General features: G+C 47.7%; 1 protein-coding gene across 1 annotated transcript in view; it reads right to left on the bottom strand.

Moving 5' to 3' along the window:
* Positions 1-15,516, bottom strand: part of DUSP10 (dual specificity phosphatase 10) — a 94,464-nt gene extending 78,948 nt beyond the window's left edge. Inside the window, exon 1 of the mRNA XM_045587102.1 lies at positions 15,454-15,516. The gene's annotated coding sequence lies outside the window, so the exon portion shown is untranslated. The remainder of the gene's footprint in view (positions 1-15,453) is intronic.
* Positions 15,517-18,488: the final 2,972 nt, after the last annotated feature.

Genomic DNA, 18,488 nt, shown 5'->3' with positions numbered 1-18,488 from the left:
CAACCCAGAGTGACCATGTGATCTAGTCCACTGGTGTTCCAACCCAATTTCAAGACATTTTCTTTTTAATTAACAATAATCCACCTCGAAGGCCCAATATGCCAGACAGATGAAAGCAGAGCTGGCCTGCTGGGGCAGGTAAGAAAGGAGCAGACCCCTTGTAGGATATATACCCCAGGACTTCACAAATATTATCCTATGGAAACCACTGGTCTTTTTCAAACCCATCATCTCCTAGATCCGTGGTCAGCAAACTCATTAGTCTACAGAGCCAAATATCAACAGTACAACAATTGAAATTTCTTTGGAGAGCCACATTTTTTAACTTAAACTTCTTCTAACGCCACTTCTTCAAAATAGACTCACCCAGGCTGTGGTATTTTGTGGAAGAGCCACACTCAAGGGGCCAAAGAGCCGCATGTGGCTCATGAGCCACAATTTGCCAACCACTGTCCTAGATAGAGAAGCTGTGATTTAATGAATAAAAGTAAGTTATCTTGCAAATTGCAAAAGGCAGAAACTTAAAACCGTTCTCTGAGCTTTTCATTCCATTATTCCATTTTCCCCCAAGCCTTAACCTAATTGTAAAGACCATATGCCGCTCATGTTCAAGGGCAAGCCTACATGTTGATGCCCCAGAGGCAGCGGGTTTCGCTGGCAAGAAACAATTCACCATCAAACACACATAGTCCATCAGTCACATTCAACAGCACAGGAAGTGAAAAATTCTAATGTGTTCCCATCTGACTAGTCCTTACTCAATGACTTGCTTCCGTCTGGCCCTAACGAGACAGCCCAAATAAAGTCTCCTTGAAGCACCAGTCATGCTAAAGTCACAATGACACAGACAGACATCGCCTACTCAGCACTCTGCTTAGCTTAGGTCTCTCCTGATGAATGGACTACTGATAAATGAGTGCACAAGCCTCAGAATGTTGACAGACCATTTCATAGACTTGCTTACGTCAAGTTTACTTGAGGTCTACAGAGCAGAGGAGCCAATGAAACGACTTTAGGCGTGGTTAGAACGCCCTTCGGAAAGAACACAGGTAGACGTGAGTTCCAAGGAGACATTGAAGAGAAAGGTGTCAGACACGTTCAGCCCCCCCATCAAGACAGCTAGCTGGGAAGGATGGGAATCAGGGGGCTATTTATCGCATGGCCAATGACTTGGAAGCACACCTTGCTGCTATGTGTGTTCAGGCAATTACGAGGCAATTACACCTGCAAACTACCTGCAATTTAAAGCTGGGATTAAAAGTTAGACTCTCTGGGGGGCTGTGTTTGGGAAGCAGTGGCTGCTGATGTTTAATGATGAACCTTCAGATTGACGACTTTCCTACTTCGTTGACATGCTCATACCCGCTGAGTGCACATGTGCCTCTAGGAGCTGTTAGATAGGTGACCCATTGATAAAACCACTAATCATAGGGGGCAGACAGCTCTGATTCTGCGATGGTTCGAAGCAGTGCTTGTCGGGCCCGCTCCTGGGCCATGGATGTTCACAGTCAGATGTTTTCTATTTGTCTTCCAATGCGACGTGGACTCAAACGCTTAGCAGATGTATCATTTCTCCATTCTCCCCTGCTGCTCACTCTTCAGTTTGACGTTCCTTCATTTAATGGTAGCAGCAGTGTTGTACACTTTTCATAGATCTTCATGACGTGTCTGAACCCAACGCCATACAAGTGGAGAATGGCCATCGAACGTGGTCCTCTGAGGACGCGAGGGTTCTCATTGCCAGCTCTGCACGAAGGAATCCCCTGCCCGGGAGGATGAACAGGTGTGATGTTCCTGTTTAAATGGACAGTGACACAGGCGAATTCTTCCTCCTGGAGAACAGAGTGGGAGTCCGCATAGTCTCATCTTCAACCCAGTGTCCTGTCTGGGCACCCTGACGTTGTCTGACCTGGAGACAGGAGCTTAGGTACCTTAGGTACCTGGTGTTGCCCTCCTTTCATTGAATCTGTGGTATCACCTAGTCCTGGAACCCATTCTGCTGTGTCTGTGTGAGCAGAAGCCTCCTGGGCTGTCTTCATCCTTCTCATGACTCCACGACCCACTTCAGCCACCACGAAGCTCACCAGCTCCAAGTTCATCTAGCTCAGCTGCCTGCTCCCACACTCACTCCTGCCTTCCATTGCACTGCCTCCTGAATATTGAATCTGCTGTTTATGGTGAAGCCATTAAACTCCCCAAAGACAGAGAGCGCGCCCGTACTGTATTAGAAATCCCCACGTGGGTATTTCAGCATTTTTGAGAGTGGTGGGCATGGACAGATGCTCCCCCAAACAAACGAGGCGGGGGGAGGGGCCGGGCGGAGAGTGCACAGACAAGGATGAACTTTGAACTTTACTAATGCCAGGCACAGTCTACTCTCTCTAGGATGCTACTAACACAACCCGGACATAGAGGCATCAGAGTTGTGCTCAAGTTTTTCAAAGACTAAGACAAGGCTGTGTGTGTGTGTGTGTGTGTGTGTGTGTGTGAGAGAGAGAGAGAGAGAGAGAGAGAGAGAGAGAGAGAGAGAGAGGGAGGGAGAGAAATATCAGGAGTGCTTTATAACTTACATGCTTAGGAAAATGGTTATTCTGCAATTGTATAACACAGGCTCTGAGTACACAAAAGAGTTTATTATTATATTATTATTATTAATTGTACTATTTCCCATTGGAATAACTGTAAACCTACTTTTGCCCTAACCATTTATATATATGATATCTTTTAATGCTCATTGTTTCCACCCTATGATTACTTTCAGGACCCTAAACCCGGCCCCGAGGCTATATTTTTTTCATCCTTGGGCTACATATACACACTTTCAGGTCATAATAACCTGTGGTGGGTGCCTTCTCCCGGTAGGAAGATGTCGGGGTGAGAAGGTGAGCTTCATGATTCAAAATCTGGTGGATAATGACTGTCAGACAGAGAAGAATTTTTTTTAAATTTCCATAAGCCCAGTATTTTAATTAGATCATTTCATAGTTTTGCAGAGGAGTCATCTTTTACAGAAAAAAAAAAAAAAAAAATTCCCAACAAAAAGGACCAAAAAAAAAAAAAAAGAAGAAGAAGAAGAAAGAAAGAAAAATGAGACCCATGGGAAACAATTTCTTCACAAGGCAGCGATTGAACTGATCCATTTGGAACCCTTAGCCCATGTTGCTGCATGCTAATTGCAAGTCGTTTGTAAGCAGAATCAGCTTGGGTCACGACTGATTGAATGCCGTGGAGCTGGCCTGCCCAGCTTGGGAGGGAGGTGTGCACAGAACCCCTGTTTTACAAGACCCATGGAGGGAGCGTCGATGTGGATGAAACAGAACAAGCTAGAACACCACAGATGACACAGACCTTGGCAGCCTTTCAGAAGCGACATGCTCAGTCTTCATTTACTCCTCACATCCCAACAGTGGGGGAGGGGGGGCACAGACTGAGGGTGGCACCTCTGTCCCCACTGGGGCTTTCTCCACCCCCATGTCCCTGTGGGAAGCATGTCTTCTGGGAAGATGGATGGAATAACCCCGATTTCACATCCTAACTCCGGATCCCCGATGGTGCTCCATGATGACTCCATCCTGCTGGGTCATGAAGGGTGACTTGCTTTCTTCTCTGTGTTGGCCATTTCAGAGAGGATCTGAAGTTCTGAATTCTTCAGGAGGAGGAGTCAGTGTGTGCACTGAGAGCTGACGTCTTCAGACTTTGCACATCTGTGAGTATGAGCACCCAGTGGAGAAATAAGGATGCTCAGGGTAGGAGGACCCCTGGATCCGGGGAGTAGTGAGTTCATCTTAAAGGAGATAGAAGGGAAGCCTGGGCTGGGCCTTGCCCTCCTCCTTGAACAGGTACCAATCATTCATTTTACAGGAGGTGGTCCTTGCTTGTAGAGTTTCCATGAGCCATGGCTGTTGCATCTCTTGGTAGGATCTTTTCCTTCCATAAACTTAGACGCCAAGGCCATGTGCTAGCTCGGGAAGGACATTTGTCGCCCTTCCTGGCAAGAAGACACCTTGAGCTGTTAATATTAGAACCAAATTCCTTCAGCCTTTGTAGACTCCTGTATAAAATGATACTGCACAGTCTCTATTCCCCTTTTAAGTGGCCTGCTTGATGTCCCAAGTTCCCAAGAGGCTAATCCCCATCAGGGTGGCTCAGGGAACATTTGGGTCCTTCTCGATTTCAGAAGGGGTCACTGAGGGCACCTAAGCGTGAGCCTGGGGCAAGCAAGCAGAGCACACCCTTGAACCCCAGCCTTCTGCCCTTGGGCAACAGGAAGTTACTGAATTGTATTCTGACTACCTACAAACAGCACACTGGAATTTGAAGGGAGTGCACTGGTGGAGGAGAATAGTGGGTCTGTGTTTGAACTCAGACTCTACTGTGTCAGGACACGTGACAGGGGCACGTTATTCAACCTCTCTGAGTGTTGTCTCTGCATCTGTTGAAAAGAAGAATGGGCATCTCTCAGAAGTGTTGTGAAGCTTAGTCATCCATGATGGAAGGGCCTGGCCCCTCGTAAGCTCTCAATACGGCACGGCTATTCTTAGGGTTGGAGTAAGCAGGGTGTGTTTACAGGTTCTTGGACGGGATGGCCAGAGATGAGTGAGGATGAGGATCAAGTTCTACTCCCTGTGTTCCGTGGGTCAAGGCCAGAGTGAGGACACAAGACTGTCTTGGCCACTGGATCCGTCCGGCGTTGGCATCTTGCGGATACTAGGAAGGGTTGGTACTGTGATGGATGGTGAAAATCAGAAATGGCAGGCGAGCTGGGGCCTGGCTAGGCTGATGGGCTCTTCCTGCTCATCCCAACGAGCTTGATCCGTCTCTCTGGAACTCTTTCTAGAGGTGCCAAGTTGATCATCAAGGCTGCTGCATCGTGACGAAAACCAAGCACGTGTGTTCCTCAGGGCTAGTATGCCACCTGCCAGAGTGGTATGGGCTGTTTCGCAGAGCAAAGCAAAGGGGCAACTCATCTCAGCACACGCTGAGCCTTGGCACCTCCTCCCCTCCCCCTCGCAAGGAGGGTGGAGAGCCATGTCTGGCCACTTGGCCTTCTCTTTATTAATAGACGTTTGGGTAATGCCACCTGGGTGAAAGCGGAAAGCCCTGGCAGCAGAGGGCATGTATTTTAAGACGCCGTAGTTTATATTTAGGGGCTGGAAGGATGCCCCCTCGGGAGACATGTAAGAAGAGGAAGCGAGATTAAGAGCCGAGCACCTGGCCCCGGGGGCAAATGTCATCTCCCAAAGTGGCCATGCTCGTCACAGGTGCACACCCAGCAGAGGGAGGCACAGAGGAAGGTGGGGACCCTGCTGCCCAGGGCACAGAGGGGTCAGTCACCGAAGTCAGGGATGGACCAGTGAGGGCGGGGGATCCTTGCTGTACAATCATTCACTGGGCGCAATACCTTCACGCTCACCGCGGACCGATTCGGGGACCATGCGAAGTAGACTGATGGGCATCAGGGGCCTGAGATGTACCCTTCCCTCCCTCCTCCCCCCCCCCACGGTGTCCTAAAAATTGACATCATCATTTAAGGCGGAAGAGGAGGGTGATGCGATAATCTGGCGTACACTTAGCACTTGCCTATGGAGATGGTTCAGTCTATTCCTGGATCATTTCAAAATTAATATTGTATTACTGCCTCCCTTAAAGCCGGGTAATCGCTGTTTAGAACAACAGCCATCAGCCACATGTTCTTCAGCTGCCTGCCACTTATGATCTCATTTTATCCTCATAACACCCATGTAGAATCTGCTAAATAGCCTCGGATATTTTAACGTAAAAGCTATTAATACAATCATTGTAGAAATTGTTGTAAAACCAGAAAACACGAGTTAAAAATATAAAAGATTCCCTCGCCTCATAGAAAACCAGTTAATATTTTAGTGGCTCTACTTCCATTGTATTTCCACACCTGTTCTACGCATTTAACGTATTTTGCATGCAACGTTGAGCACCATTTTTTCAGCTAACACTATACCATACGTATTGACTATGCACAGTTTTTCTATGCAGAATTCTTTGCAAATATAATTTTAACATCCAAGGATGTTAAAGCCTTAATAAATTCTTGATGTTCGGAAATAATTGACGGCAAGTACTTTTCTGTTGTGGATAAGTCATGGTCTAGGTGAGGACTGGAGGCTTGCTTTTACAAGCTCAAATATCTGGTCACCTCGTCCACCAATGGCCAGCCTATGAGAGTGGGAGGGAGGACCATACCGCCAGCACTTTCCTCCGTGCCTGACTCACAACCATGAGACAAAGAGATAGATGGTCAACCCAGCCGATGGAATAAAACAGAGGATTGCAGGCCCGAGTTGGTACCTGCAGTCCCATTCAAATATACTTGTACAGATTAAAACCAAGGAAAGTATTTTAGATCAGTGGTTACAGACCTGGCTGGCACAACAGAATCACCTCAAGAGTTTATTAAAGTAAACGCATAGTTCTAAAGTAGAGCTTGAAAATCTGTATTAAACAACTAGAGAGAGAGAGAGAGAGAGAGAGAGAGAGAGAGAGAGAGAGAGGATGGCCCCAAAGCAGTCTTGCTCGCATTGCTTTGAACGCTTTTGCAATTTCCTCATGGTCATTGCTGACTTCGAAGGAATGCTTGCCAAGTTATTTGTACCACAGCCCTGGGATGGTCAATATCACAGGGCAATGCCAAGAGGGCCGGTGGGCCAGTGTGCAGTGCTGATTCCCTGGTCTCCTACTGAAAGGAAGTGCCAGCTGATGGATGGGACACACAGTAGTCACCGGAGCTCAGGTGTGGGCATGTGGTCTGTAGCCTCTGACCCCACATGGAGGGGCCCCTCTGAATGCCCGGAGTAAGATGCGTGTTGTGTCAAGGGTGTGGAAAAGGAGCTGGCCCTTTAAGCCTGGCTTACATGGGAACAAGCTGGGAAAGCAAAGCCTAGCTGGAGGCTGCCATCAACAGCTGAGCACAGTTGGCGTGAAGCTCGGCAGGAACTCATGAGTATGTTTAGAGACTATTCCAAACACCGCGATGGTGAGAAGATTGTGCATCTGCTTAAATTTTGGTGTCAACCATACACGTGTAGTTTGGGAGAGTCATATGAGAGTCAGATGATGTTCTGGGATCAGGTCACCGTTCAAAGATGACCTTAGGGTATCCTGGGCTGATGATCTCCTAAGGACTTCCAGACGGAGTGTTCCATGTGTGGTCCAGAGGGGAAAGCACCCAATGCTGCTGCCTGCAGAGCCCACCTGGGACTGACTCACCCAGCTGGATTCCCCTCCTTCCAACATCATGGTTCATCATGAGGCTAGCCAGGTCTGCCTGTGAGGTGGTGCAGACAGCTGCGGGATGATTCAGCCAGCAGATCCCAGCTTGTTCTCACTTCCCCCATTGGCTGGCTAGCCTGGGCCCCGGGATGGAAATATTGCCTTGCCTTAGGTGGCCACGAAGGAAAACAGATGCAATGCAGTCTCACACAGCGAGGCCCTGCTGACTGCTAACCACACTGAAAGACGAGATACCACCAGGCAGAGTGGGATATGCACTCATCTTGCCTGGAAACGCATCGCCATGGCCCCGGAAGTTACCCCAAGACGATGGCATCATTCCAGGGAGGTGGGATTGAGAGGGCCCATGCAATAGGAAAGGGTAGCTTTCCCTTATTCGGCAGGTCAAGGAAATGCCCGTGACACTATGTGCTCCCCAAAAGAAACCTCTCCTGCTTGAGTGATAGGAGAGGAGCAATGGGAGCTAGAGAACAAGGAAAAGAATTAGATGTGTGTCACTGGGGGGTCAAAGCCAAGTTGGGGCAGGATTGCTGGGAGACACGGTCACCAATGTTTCACCCTGCACCTTCTCAAACCAACCAACCAACCAACCAACCAACCAAAAAAGCATGTTCCCTGGCGGGCAACTCGGATGCTCTGGAAAAAGTCTTTCCCGCTGGTTTCAATAATAGACTTTCTCTTAAAATTAAAAGGGATAAGAGGTTGGAGTCTGGGCTGAGCATCATATTGGCAGGGTGTGTTTTCCCTTCATCCTCCTCAAGCCACTATGTTAGAACCTGTCGAAGGTTCCTATCAAGCCCACCCCACCGTCATGCCATGGGCACCGGGGTTCCTCTGTGCATTCAGGGGACTGGCAATTGGTGTTCCTTGGCCCTGAGTTGGATATTGCCATTCTTTCTTTGCTTTCTCTGTTTCTGGGCCTCTGCCACCTCTAATGCCATTTTCCAATCACCCTCACGATTTCCCCTGCTCATCTTGTATTCCAGGGATTTAGAATCCAGTTCTCCCTTTTCCCCGTTCTATGGGGTTACAACTGTGCCCACTGATAGGAATGCTTTCACTCTAAAAGCCCATCATCTGAGATGATGTAGATACTGTTTCTACAAAGGCTAGGTAGAAAGACTCATCAATACATAAATAGACAGATAGAGAGACAGATTGATAGATAGATGATAGATAGATAGATGATTGAAAGATAGATAGATAGATAGATAGATAGATAGATAGATAGATCTATTGGTAACCCTAACCCCCACATTATTCAAGGATTACCCGTGTTCTCAATACTTATAGGCATAACTGTATTATATAACTTTTTTTAGATTTCCACAATGCTCAGGCAAACAGCAAGCCTTCGCCAAATACTTACTGACTTCTGCTCTGTGATTCCAAGCATCTCCACCTCCTTCTCTAATAGGTTCAGTACAAACCACAGTCTGCGTCCCACACAGTCACGTTACTATTTTTTTTCTCTAACTCAACAGTCCTTGCCATTTAACGTGATTCAATAAAACACAGGGGGTTTCATTGGGAACTTAACTACAAATTAAGAGCAAAGAATTCATAGAATCGACGGCTCTTTAAATATAGTGTAGTCCAGCCAGCTAACAGTTCTTCTATGGGAGATTCTATACGGGGCAGACATGAGATTGTGGTGCAGGCAGCCAAACAAGCAAATAGTGTGCGGGCCTCAGAGTATGTCCTGTGATTATGCTATATGAGTAATAAGGCGGTTATTAGTCATTATTGGCTAATAATGTGCATACTTCCCAGGCGGTCGATCCCAGAGCCAGTATAAACAAACCCCAGATGCCCTCCTTTTGTTTTCTGCATGTGCTCACGGAGAAGGGCTGGGGACGAGTGATCCCCTCTGTAGAGGTACACTATGGCTCACTCACATGTACCTACTGCATTTGCTACCCGGAAATCTAGGGTGTTGAAAGGGTCTGAACTTCAGTGTGTCTTTGTGCATAAGAGGAGCTAGAAGAGCTGAAACCAGTTGAGCTCAATGGATAGAGGGTTGGGCTGTGGACTGAAAGGTCCCAGGTTCGATTCCAGTCAAGGGCATGTACCTTGGTTGCAGGCACACCCCCAGTAGGGGGTGTGCAGGAGGCAGCTGATAGATGTTTCTCTCTCATCAATGTTTCTAACTCTCTATCTCTCTCCCTTCCTCTCTGTTAAAAAAATCAATTGTATATATATTTTTTTAATAGGAGCTAGAAGAAAATGGCACAATTCTACAAGCATCAGACTTAATACACTGTGAGATAGTGTGTCTGATCCTGGGCAAAGACATAGATCTATATGGTCACACAGCACATCTGCAGATACACAGGTAGGAAGGAGGGGAGAAAGGAGCTGTTCCCTTATCTGCCCCTCCTCCCCCCGTACTCTCCCTTCCTTGTGCTTTGGAGCACGTTTTCCTAGACATTTTTTTCTAGGCCATGAGGTTCTCGGGAATGCTCTTTAGAAGCAAATTAATGTTGGCAACTTAGTGAAGACTGAGCTAGAAGGGAGAACACAAGTCAAGAGAAGTCAGTCAGGATACTCATAAAATAATGCAGGTGTAAGATGAAGAAGCCATAATGGAAAATCAGCCACAGGAGAAAGACCGAATTGCAGGCCCAGGCCTGAGGCGGGATCAATAGGGCTCATCGGTCCGTGGATTCTATGGGATGAAAGGAAGAGAGGACCCGTGATTGATTTTGATGTTCAGAGGACAGAGTGAGTGGTGACACCATTAACGGGGATCGAAGACCAGAGGAAGAAAACAGGATTAAGGAACGGAGCACCGGGACCTGCCGTGTTGGAGATTTATGCGTGGGTTCTTTAAATACAGTTGAGCTCAGCAAGCGAACAGTCAAGGGAGATATTCGGAAATATATGGGTCTGATGTTCAGCCCACTAAGCATGGCTGGAATATAAATTTCAGAGCCCTGTGAACACAATGTTATAATGTCTTCACTGGCTCCCAAATTTCATAGAAGTTCCGAAGTATCTATATGAAATATCAAAATAATTTGCTTCCTGCTGAAAGCGGTTTGGCTCAGTGGATAGAGCATCAGCCTGAGGACTGAAGGGTCCCAGGTTCGATTCCAGTCAAGGGCATGTACCTTGGTGCAGGCACATCCCCAGTAGGGGGTGTGCAAGAGGCAGCTGATCGATGATTCTCTCTCATCGATGTTTCTAACTCTCTATCCCTCTCCCTTCCTCTCTGTAAAAAAATCAATAAAATATATATTTTTTAAATAATAATAATTTGCTTCCTAATATCAGACAGCTTAGATCCTAGGTCATCTTGTCCTTCATCCATTCCAGGAAGGATGTGTGCAGCAGTATTACCTAAGGCGGGGGTGGGGAACATCCGGCCTGAGGGCCATGTATGGCCCGATACATCATTTGGTCTGTCCCTGCCAAGGCATCAGGGGCGAGGTCATTAAATGTTGGACCAAGTACAGCAGGCTAATGTATAAGTTGATACTTCTGCATGGCCGGGAATGATGTTATAAATGGCCAATGGCCCTTGGCAAGAAAAAGGTTCCCCATCCCTGACTTATGGTGACAGGAACTGAAAAACGGGGAGACCTGCTAGGAGGTTCTCCAGAAGATGGTTGTTATGTGGGGATGAGGCCTGGACCAGCTTCCTGGCAGGAGGAGTGGACTGAAAGCATAGGACATGCAGCAGATGACAAAGAACAAACACACACAGAGAACAGGGGACATGGTCAAGGTCTGCTCTGTCTGAAAGCCATACCCTGAACACAGACTCCAACACTCCTCAGTGGTCTTTCCGCTGGAGCAAGGGTTTTTCAAAACACCCCAGGGGATTAAGAACAGCAGGATGCATGCACCATGGCTCAGCAAGTCACACAGTCAGTCCTTCATTATCGTCCACACCTCTGCTTAAGGTTTAGACACATGCCCTGTGCGTTTCCTATAGCTCAGTGGTCAGCAAACTCATTAGTCAACAGAGCCAAATATCAACAGTACAACGATGGAAATTTCTTTGGAGAGCCACATTTTTTCAACTTAAACTATCTAGGTAGGTACCTTGTGATTCACTTAATTAGGGTACTCCTAAGCTGGCCTTTGCTAAACACTCAAGGGGCCAGAGAGCCCCATGTGGCTCTCGAGCCGCAGTTTGCTGACCACTGCTACAGCTTGCTTTAGGATCGCGGTAACAGTCACGGGTCAACTTGGGTGGTGGCTTGGGTTTGTCTGTTCCTGGAGAACCAACCACATTACAGTCTCCAAGGAACACAGGGAGCAATGATGTCTTCTTCATTGGCTGACCAAAGACAGCCCCATCCTTGGGGTGCACAGTCTTGGGGTGCACTCACAGAGCTTAATCCTGAGCTGGGCCACTGCAGCTCACTGTCCCCTGCCCCCCCCAAAACCACACAAATGCAGGCCCAGCTGCAGGGCCAGGCATGCTCCTGGCCGGGTGACCGTGAACCTTAGTCCCTCTCAGCTAAGCAGGACAAACCAGACTCCTAAGCCGTCCTCCCTGCCCTACCCACCTGTTTGGAGCTACTCTCCCTGCTCTGAGGAAGGAGCAGGCTGCTGGCTCCTGACAAGTGTGTCTTTGGAGAAAACACACTTTGCATTAGGAAGTAAAATAAAGCACCTCCGCATTGTAACGGAAATACCAGGATGGGCAGCTGGTGAACAATTTTTTTAAAATATGTTTTTATTGATTTTTTTTTACAGAAAGGAAGGGGGAAAGAGAGTTAGAAACATTGATGAGAGAGAAACATCCATCAGCTGCTTCCTGCACACCCCCCACTGGGGATGTGCTCGTAACTAAGGTTCATGCCCTTGACCAGAATCGAACCCGGGACCTTTGAGACCGTAGGCCGACGCTCTATCCATTGAGCCACACCGGTTTCAGCACTGGTGAACAATGTTGAGTTGGACCCAGATAATCGACAGAAAGCACGAATATTGAAGGGCTGGGTCTATGACCCCCAAATGGCTTAGCTAGCCTGTAGGCCATGGAGGGAAGGTTAGCTCTCAGCAAGGACTCTGCCCTGGGCCCAGGCAACAGGCAGTCTTAGGCGATGAGGAGAGGAGCCCAGACTGAGATTCCCTCCCCCACCCCACTTCCCAAGGACCCCCTCCCTCCACACCCCACCGCCCCTCTGGGCACCCTTGTCATTTCCAGCTAGCGTTCTGGTTTGCTAGCCCGTGGCTTTGAGCAAGTGGCTGACATTCTTTGATAAGAAGCTGGGGCTAAAAGAATCCATCTACTAGATTTACTGTGAGGCGGTGATTTTCAACATTTTTCATCTCACGGCACACATAACATAATTACTAACATTCTACGGCGCACGCGCACACCACCCACAAAACAGGTATAATTTGGATTTGCTCATACCGGACGGCTATTGTTGTGTTGGCTGTTATTATTTTTTTTCTTTGACAATCTAAGGAAAGAGAGGTCAATGCCCCTGACTAAATAGTCAGGTTCTGCGTGTTTTAAAAATTCTTACACGCGCGCGCGCACACACACACACACATATACACAGGTTGACATAGCTGCTATAAGGAATGAGCAGCTACTGTTTGCAGAAGTCTCTAAGTCATTACCTGGCAAGGAGCAGGATTTAATAGATGCTGTTTTTCTTCCTTCCTTGACAAGTATGAGGCAATTTACTTTGCCTCTCGGAGGCTCCTGTTTTCATTCGATAAAAACAGGGGTAAAGGGGATACTTAACACAAAGGGCTGTTTTGATTTAAGAAGTCAAAATGCCCTAACCATTGTGGCTCAGTGGATAGAGCGTCAGCCTGCGAACTGAAGGGTCCAAGGTTCGATCCCAGTCAAGGGCATGTACCTTGGTTGCGGGCACATCCCCAGTAGGGGGTGTGCAGGAGGCAGCTGATCGATGGTTCTCTCTCATCAGTGTTTCTGACTCTCTATCCTTCTCCCTTCCTCTCTGTAAAAAATCAATAAAATATATATATATATATTTTTAAATACATTTTCTGTAACTGTCTGATGATGGTGAAGGCAGTTTCATTGCAAGAAGGCCCACTGAGGCCCACTCCACTGAGCACCTGATCAATGAGCAGGTTACAGCGGGCAAGAGGAATCTTTGTGATTTCGTGTCTTGGAAGTCTAGGATTTAGATGGGAAAAAAAACTGTAATGATTTTGTATAAACAATTCTCATCTAGGAGAGGTTGTAAGTTAACTAAAGTAAAAATATGTATTCTCAAATAAAAATGCTACAGTGGTTGGTTTAGAAAGATCGAGATTCAAATGCAATGAGTTGGAATATGTTTGGGGCTAGAGAAGGGTGAAGTAGTGATGGTAGGAAAATATAGTTACAGAACATCCTCCTGAAGTTAATAAGGTTTTTATTATCTGTTCTTACTTCTCTTTTTTCTTTTCTTTTTTTCTCCCCAGAAAAACAAGCCAAATTGGGACCAGAGATTGTTCTATTTGCCTTGAACCTCAGGGACGAATGGTAAGCATACTTCGAATAATTTTCATTGGGATTATGCAATAGGGCCAAGTTCGTGACACACTGATGCTCTAAGTACACTGCCTTATCTTCCCTTCCTACCACCCGAAAAGAAATTTGTTCTGTTTGTAAGCTTTATAGTTTGGATCCATTTCGTTGACTAGATTTCAGAGATTGCTAGCAAGACTTTTAAAATTATTTTTGAGGTCCCTTTTAAAGAGATCTCACCACATAAAAGGGAATTTCTGAGCGAGAGGCTGGAAAATTCTCAAGTATTCTTGGCTTTTAGGTTTCCTGGTGCTGGGGCCTGGCCCACTCCAAAGGTCATGGGCACCCCTATATTACGCCCCTTTGCAGGCAGCAGCCACATCTATGTTGTAAATCCCTAGAGTGAGAGGCAATCTATTGGCTCTCAAAAAAAAAAAAAAAGTAATTATGGGAGGGAACAGGAAAGAGAAATTTTAGGAAAAAGCTAAAATTTTAGAACACCGAAATCAAAGGAAATGGGAAAGGAAGTGGGAAGAAGGTCCCAAAAGCTACAGGCATAAGCTGTCCTCTGAGATGAGAACAAAATGTGAGGGAAAAGGGGTACCTGGGGGACTGAGCTTGAATTGGAGGACTTCTCTAGAGAAGCCCAGAACCCAGTCTGACTTTTGGGCAACTCCTGTTGTCCTTTATGCTACTGATTATGATGTTGTGTGCACCTGGGTGCAGGAGAATGCTGATCAGGACCACTGAGCAAGAGTCGTGATGTATCTGGTTTCATTGTTGGGGTCTCGAGTTTTGCTTACCATGGCTAGTTAGCATAGACGTATATGCCTATGGGACCAGCCCCTCCATAAAAGCTTCAGATCCCAAGGTAGGAATGGGTTTCCCTGGGCAAAGACCTTCTACAAACATCTAGAAAAGGATCATACACTGTGTGGCCACAGAGGGAGAAAAACTCAGAAGCCTCTGTCTGACATCTTTGGCCTCCACCCAATGTGTTTCCTTTTCCCGCTGCTCTTGCCATGAATCTTTGTAGAATAAACCTTCACTTCAGGTCGAATCCAGTCCTCCTAATACATCACCAAACTTGAGTTGGTCCAGGGCGCTGAGACAGAACCCAGAGATAGACGGAGGTAGCGTTAATGAGCCAGAGAAGCAGTGTGACCATGAAGGTAGGGCTGAGAAAAGAGGAGGATGTTAGGGACAGCCTTTTGCTTTGTTATTTTCTTCTAGGGTCATTACAAAATTCTTTTTTATTTGTTTTAAATCCAATTCAGTCTGCGCTAAACCCTCCCTGGTTGAGCCAAGTGCAAAATCGAATCTCTATCATGACATGTTTGGCGAGAGGCTGCTGTTGCTTTTTCATCTTAGGGACCTATCAGAGTCCCAGGGTCTAAAGCAGTCCAGCGTTCTGGAAAGGAACTTTGGCCTCTAGTCCCCATAAATTACAGTCAGCATGCCCATTGTCCTCTGAAGGTAGACAGTTCTGCTGTCCTCTGCCAAACCAGGGCACGAAAAATAGCTACTCAGCTCATGTCCAGCATCTCTCAGTAACCGAGAACCTTCCCTCTCCTCAGGGTCTCTCCTGGGAGCTTAGGGGGTAGGCCTTATCACTTACACAACCTGCAGAACCCACTCATTTCCAAGAGATCTCCTTCCCCCAACCCTGTCTAGAAGATTCTATTCATCTCCAGCCCTGGGTGTCCTCCATCCCTGAAAATCTTATCTCTCACCTGTGCAGGTGAGGCTTTCTGTCACCTGTCACCACGGCCTCCTCAGTGATTGTCTTCTGGGGTCTGGTGGCATTGGCTTTTTGGTCCCTGTAACACAGAAGCCAGTGATAACGATGTTAGTCGCCATATTAAAAAGCCCTGGGTACCTTCTTAGGAAATAAAGGGAGATAAACTTACATCAGCAAGAACAACCCAGAAATTAATCTTACTGCAAATTATCTTGGAAGCCTTGGTCTCTACTTAATAGAGGCAATTAGTCTAGTAGATAAATTACTCTGCTACAAAGTAAAGTAACGCACGTGTCATACTAAAGGTGCATCCAAACAGACCAAGTGGTCTTGGAGGACAATGTGGGGGTGCTATGAGGGTCTCAATGACACGCTCAATTTCTCTGAGCAATTAAAGCCACACAGGTTTATTTCTCCTTGACGAAGAGGCAGCCAAGGAAGAAGGCCAATCAGTTGGGCTTTATCGTCAACCAGGACACGGTGAAAGAGAGGAGACTTGTGTTGGGTATAGAGGAGCTTTCTGTCCAATGCAAGTCCCAGGAGCTGGGACGAGGAGGCCAAGTGCATGGTGGGAAAGGGCAGGTTATTATTCCCAGAGATTCCCAGGCAACACTTCTCCAGGAAACTTTCTTCTCCATAAACTCTCATGTCCGCTCCAGTTGCCTGACCACCGAGTCATAGCCTTCCTTCCACAAGTTCAACAGCTCATTCTGCAAGACTCTCGGACAGGCCCCTCATCCCTTCAGACTCAGGCAGGCGTCTTCAAACTACGGCCCGCGGGCCACATGCGGCCCTCAGAGGAGTCTGATCCGGCCCGCCAGGTTTTTTGGGCAGTGAGCGCAGCCGAGGTGTTACAGTAGGAATTAGTAGTTCATATAGTCCGGCCCTCCAGCTCTCTGAGGGACCGTGATCTGGCCCCCACTTTAAAAAGTTTGAGGACCCCTGCTTCAGAGGAACGGTCAGGGTTTCAGGGTTGGTGTGTGTTGGGAGCCCAATCGGAGGGACCTGGCACCTGCAGGGGCCAGCTCCATGCCAGGACCACGAGACACCAGCAAGGTTACTCACTTGGTTGCCCTCCAGCAGGGGTAGCTGGGGAAACCTCCCTAGAGTGACTGCCGTGTGTATCATTGGGGCGACTCAGCCCAAGCCTCCTTCTTCCTAAAAAGGGCATCTGAGGCCAGGCCTGGGGGTGAGAGTGTCCATAAGACCCATCTATGGCTGGGAAAACACAGAAACACGCCCCCCCCCCCTCCTCCCCACCAAACACATACACACCAGGAAAGAATGAAGGATGGGGTGGGGATAGCTTTCAGGTCAATGGCTCAGAAACTCAGAGTGAAACATGAACTTATCCCAGAAGCTTGGGTGACAGATGGGACTTTGTGTCAGAACCCAGCGAATGATCCGACTCAGCCGCCTAATAATAATATTTTCACTTCAGATTTCCATTCATTCCAGCTCACTGATGGCAGTGCCATCCTTATTGGGTTCTTGTCATTTCTAGGGCCTGTCAGTGACTTAACTCTGACGAGAGGAGTAAAGAAAGGCAGAGTCTCAGGGTCAGTTCTACCTGGCTTCATGGTCAAGGGCAGGACTCTGTTTCCTTTGTCTGAGCAAGTTATACTGTCTGTCCACATTGCAGACTTGTGCCTGTCTGGTCCTGTTCACTGGTATGTCTGTCATGTATGCGTATAGTTCTCATCTCTCCGATATGCTGCTCCACAGCCCGAGCTTTCTCCCTCCTCCTCCCCTGCCCCAGTTCTGAGTCCCCATGGCAGCCAGGGCAGCGATAAGCACATGGCAGATCCTTACTCAACAACCCTGGTTGCTTGTTCCCAATCTTAAACACCCGAGAGAAAAGGCATTTCACAACCGCACCAGCTGCCCAATCCAGACTCGAAATCCATTTAGAAAGAGCTCCGGATGGCAACCCTAGAGCCTTCGTTTCGCATCCCATCTCTTACTCGAGTTTCCGAAACAGCATCTCCCGGGGAATCGGTTCATGTCCATCTGCTGGTCTCCCTGTGAACTCGGAGACGCTCTCTTGGGGTGACCCTTACAATCCTTCCGGGAGGTTTACAATCACAACAGGGAATCTGGTCAGCGCTTAACCAGGTACCATGTGACTTCACAGGTGGGGGTACCTAGTGCATCACACTGTGGCTGGCATACATGGACCTCTTAGATCTTCAGCAGCTGCTCTGAAAACCATGGATTTTTGGTGTGGTCCTACGGCCCTTTCGGCATCTCCGGGTTCCTACCTTAACTCCTCTTACAGGCATTGTTCCTAATAAAAGCTCTCATTCACATCCTGTCTGCACACATCCTAATGCTGGCCCCGTCCCTGGGTGTCCAGAGCAACCTGGTCCCCCTCCTTGAGAGGAACCGGCCGTCCCGCCTCTACTTTGTGCTGTCAGTCCCTGTCTGTCTCTCTATCAGACTCACCGTCATGTAATGGGATCGGTGTCCACAGCCAGAAGGCCCAATCAGCCAGGCTTAGGGACCCTTCCCATGCACGAATTTCGTGCACCGGGCCTCTCGTATCCGCTATATTGCTCGGAGAATCCAAGACACAGGGAAGTAGAGGGATTGGCTTCTGGAACGACGAGTGAGATTAGCCTGAGAACACAGACCTAAGTTTCAACTAAGCTCTTTCCGATCACTCCTCCTAGATGGAATTTCCTCTCCCCCAACATCTGTGTCCTCTGGGGTGAGCATTCTAGGAACAAGGTTGACCTCTTTAGAAATGGCACCGACTGTGCGTCGCTAAAGCTAAACTCTGCTGACAGAGATCCGTTTGGAAGCAACGTGGTGGCAAAAAGGTTAATAGTGAACTTGAATCTTATTTCCAGGCAGACATCCCGAGCCCGTGGGGAGAGGTTGCAGCTGCCCCGTGGCCCAGATAATTCAATATCAGGGTGAGCAAGGACGTCTTAGAACATTCTGTTCTCCCCTGAGACCAATTAAAATCTGTAGGCATCTTTCTTGTTGACCAGGCTGACTTACTAATTGAAACGGAATTGTGAT

Source organism: Pipistrellus kuhlii, unplaced genomic scaffold (assembly GCF_014108245.1).
Source record: "Pipistrellus kuhlii isolate mPipKuh1 unplaced genomic scaffold, mPipKuh1.p scaffold_m20_p_25, whole genome shotgun sequence".
Classification (NCBI taxonomy): domain Eukaryota; kingdom Metazoa; phylum Chordata; class Mammalia; order Chiroptera; family Vespertilionidae; genus Pipistrellus; species Pipistrellus kuhlii.
The sequence above is the reverse complement of the archived record's forward strand: the minus strand, read 5'-3'. Positions and strand labels throughout refer to the sequence as shown.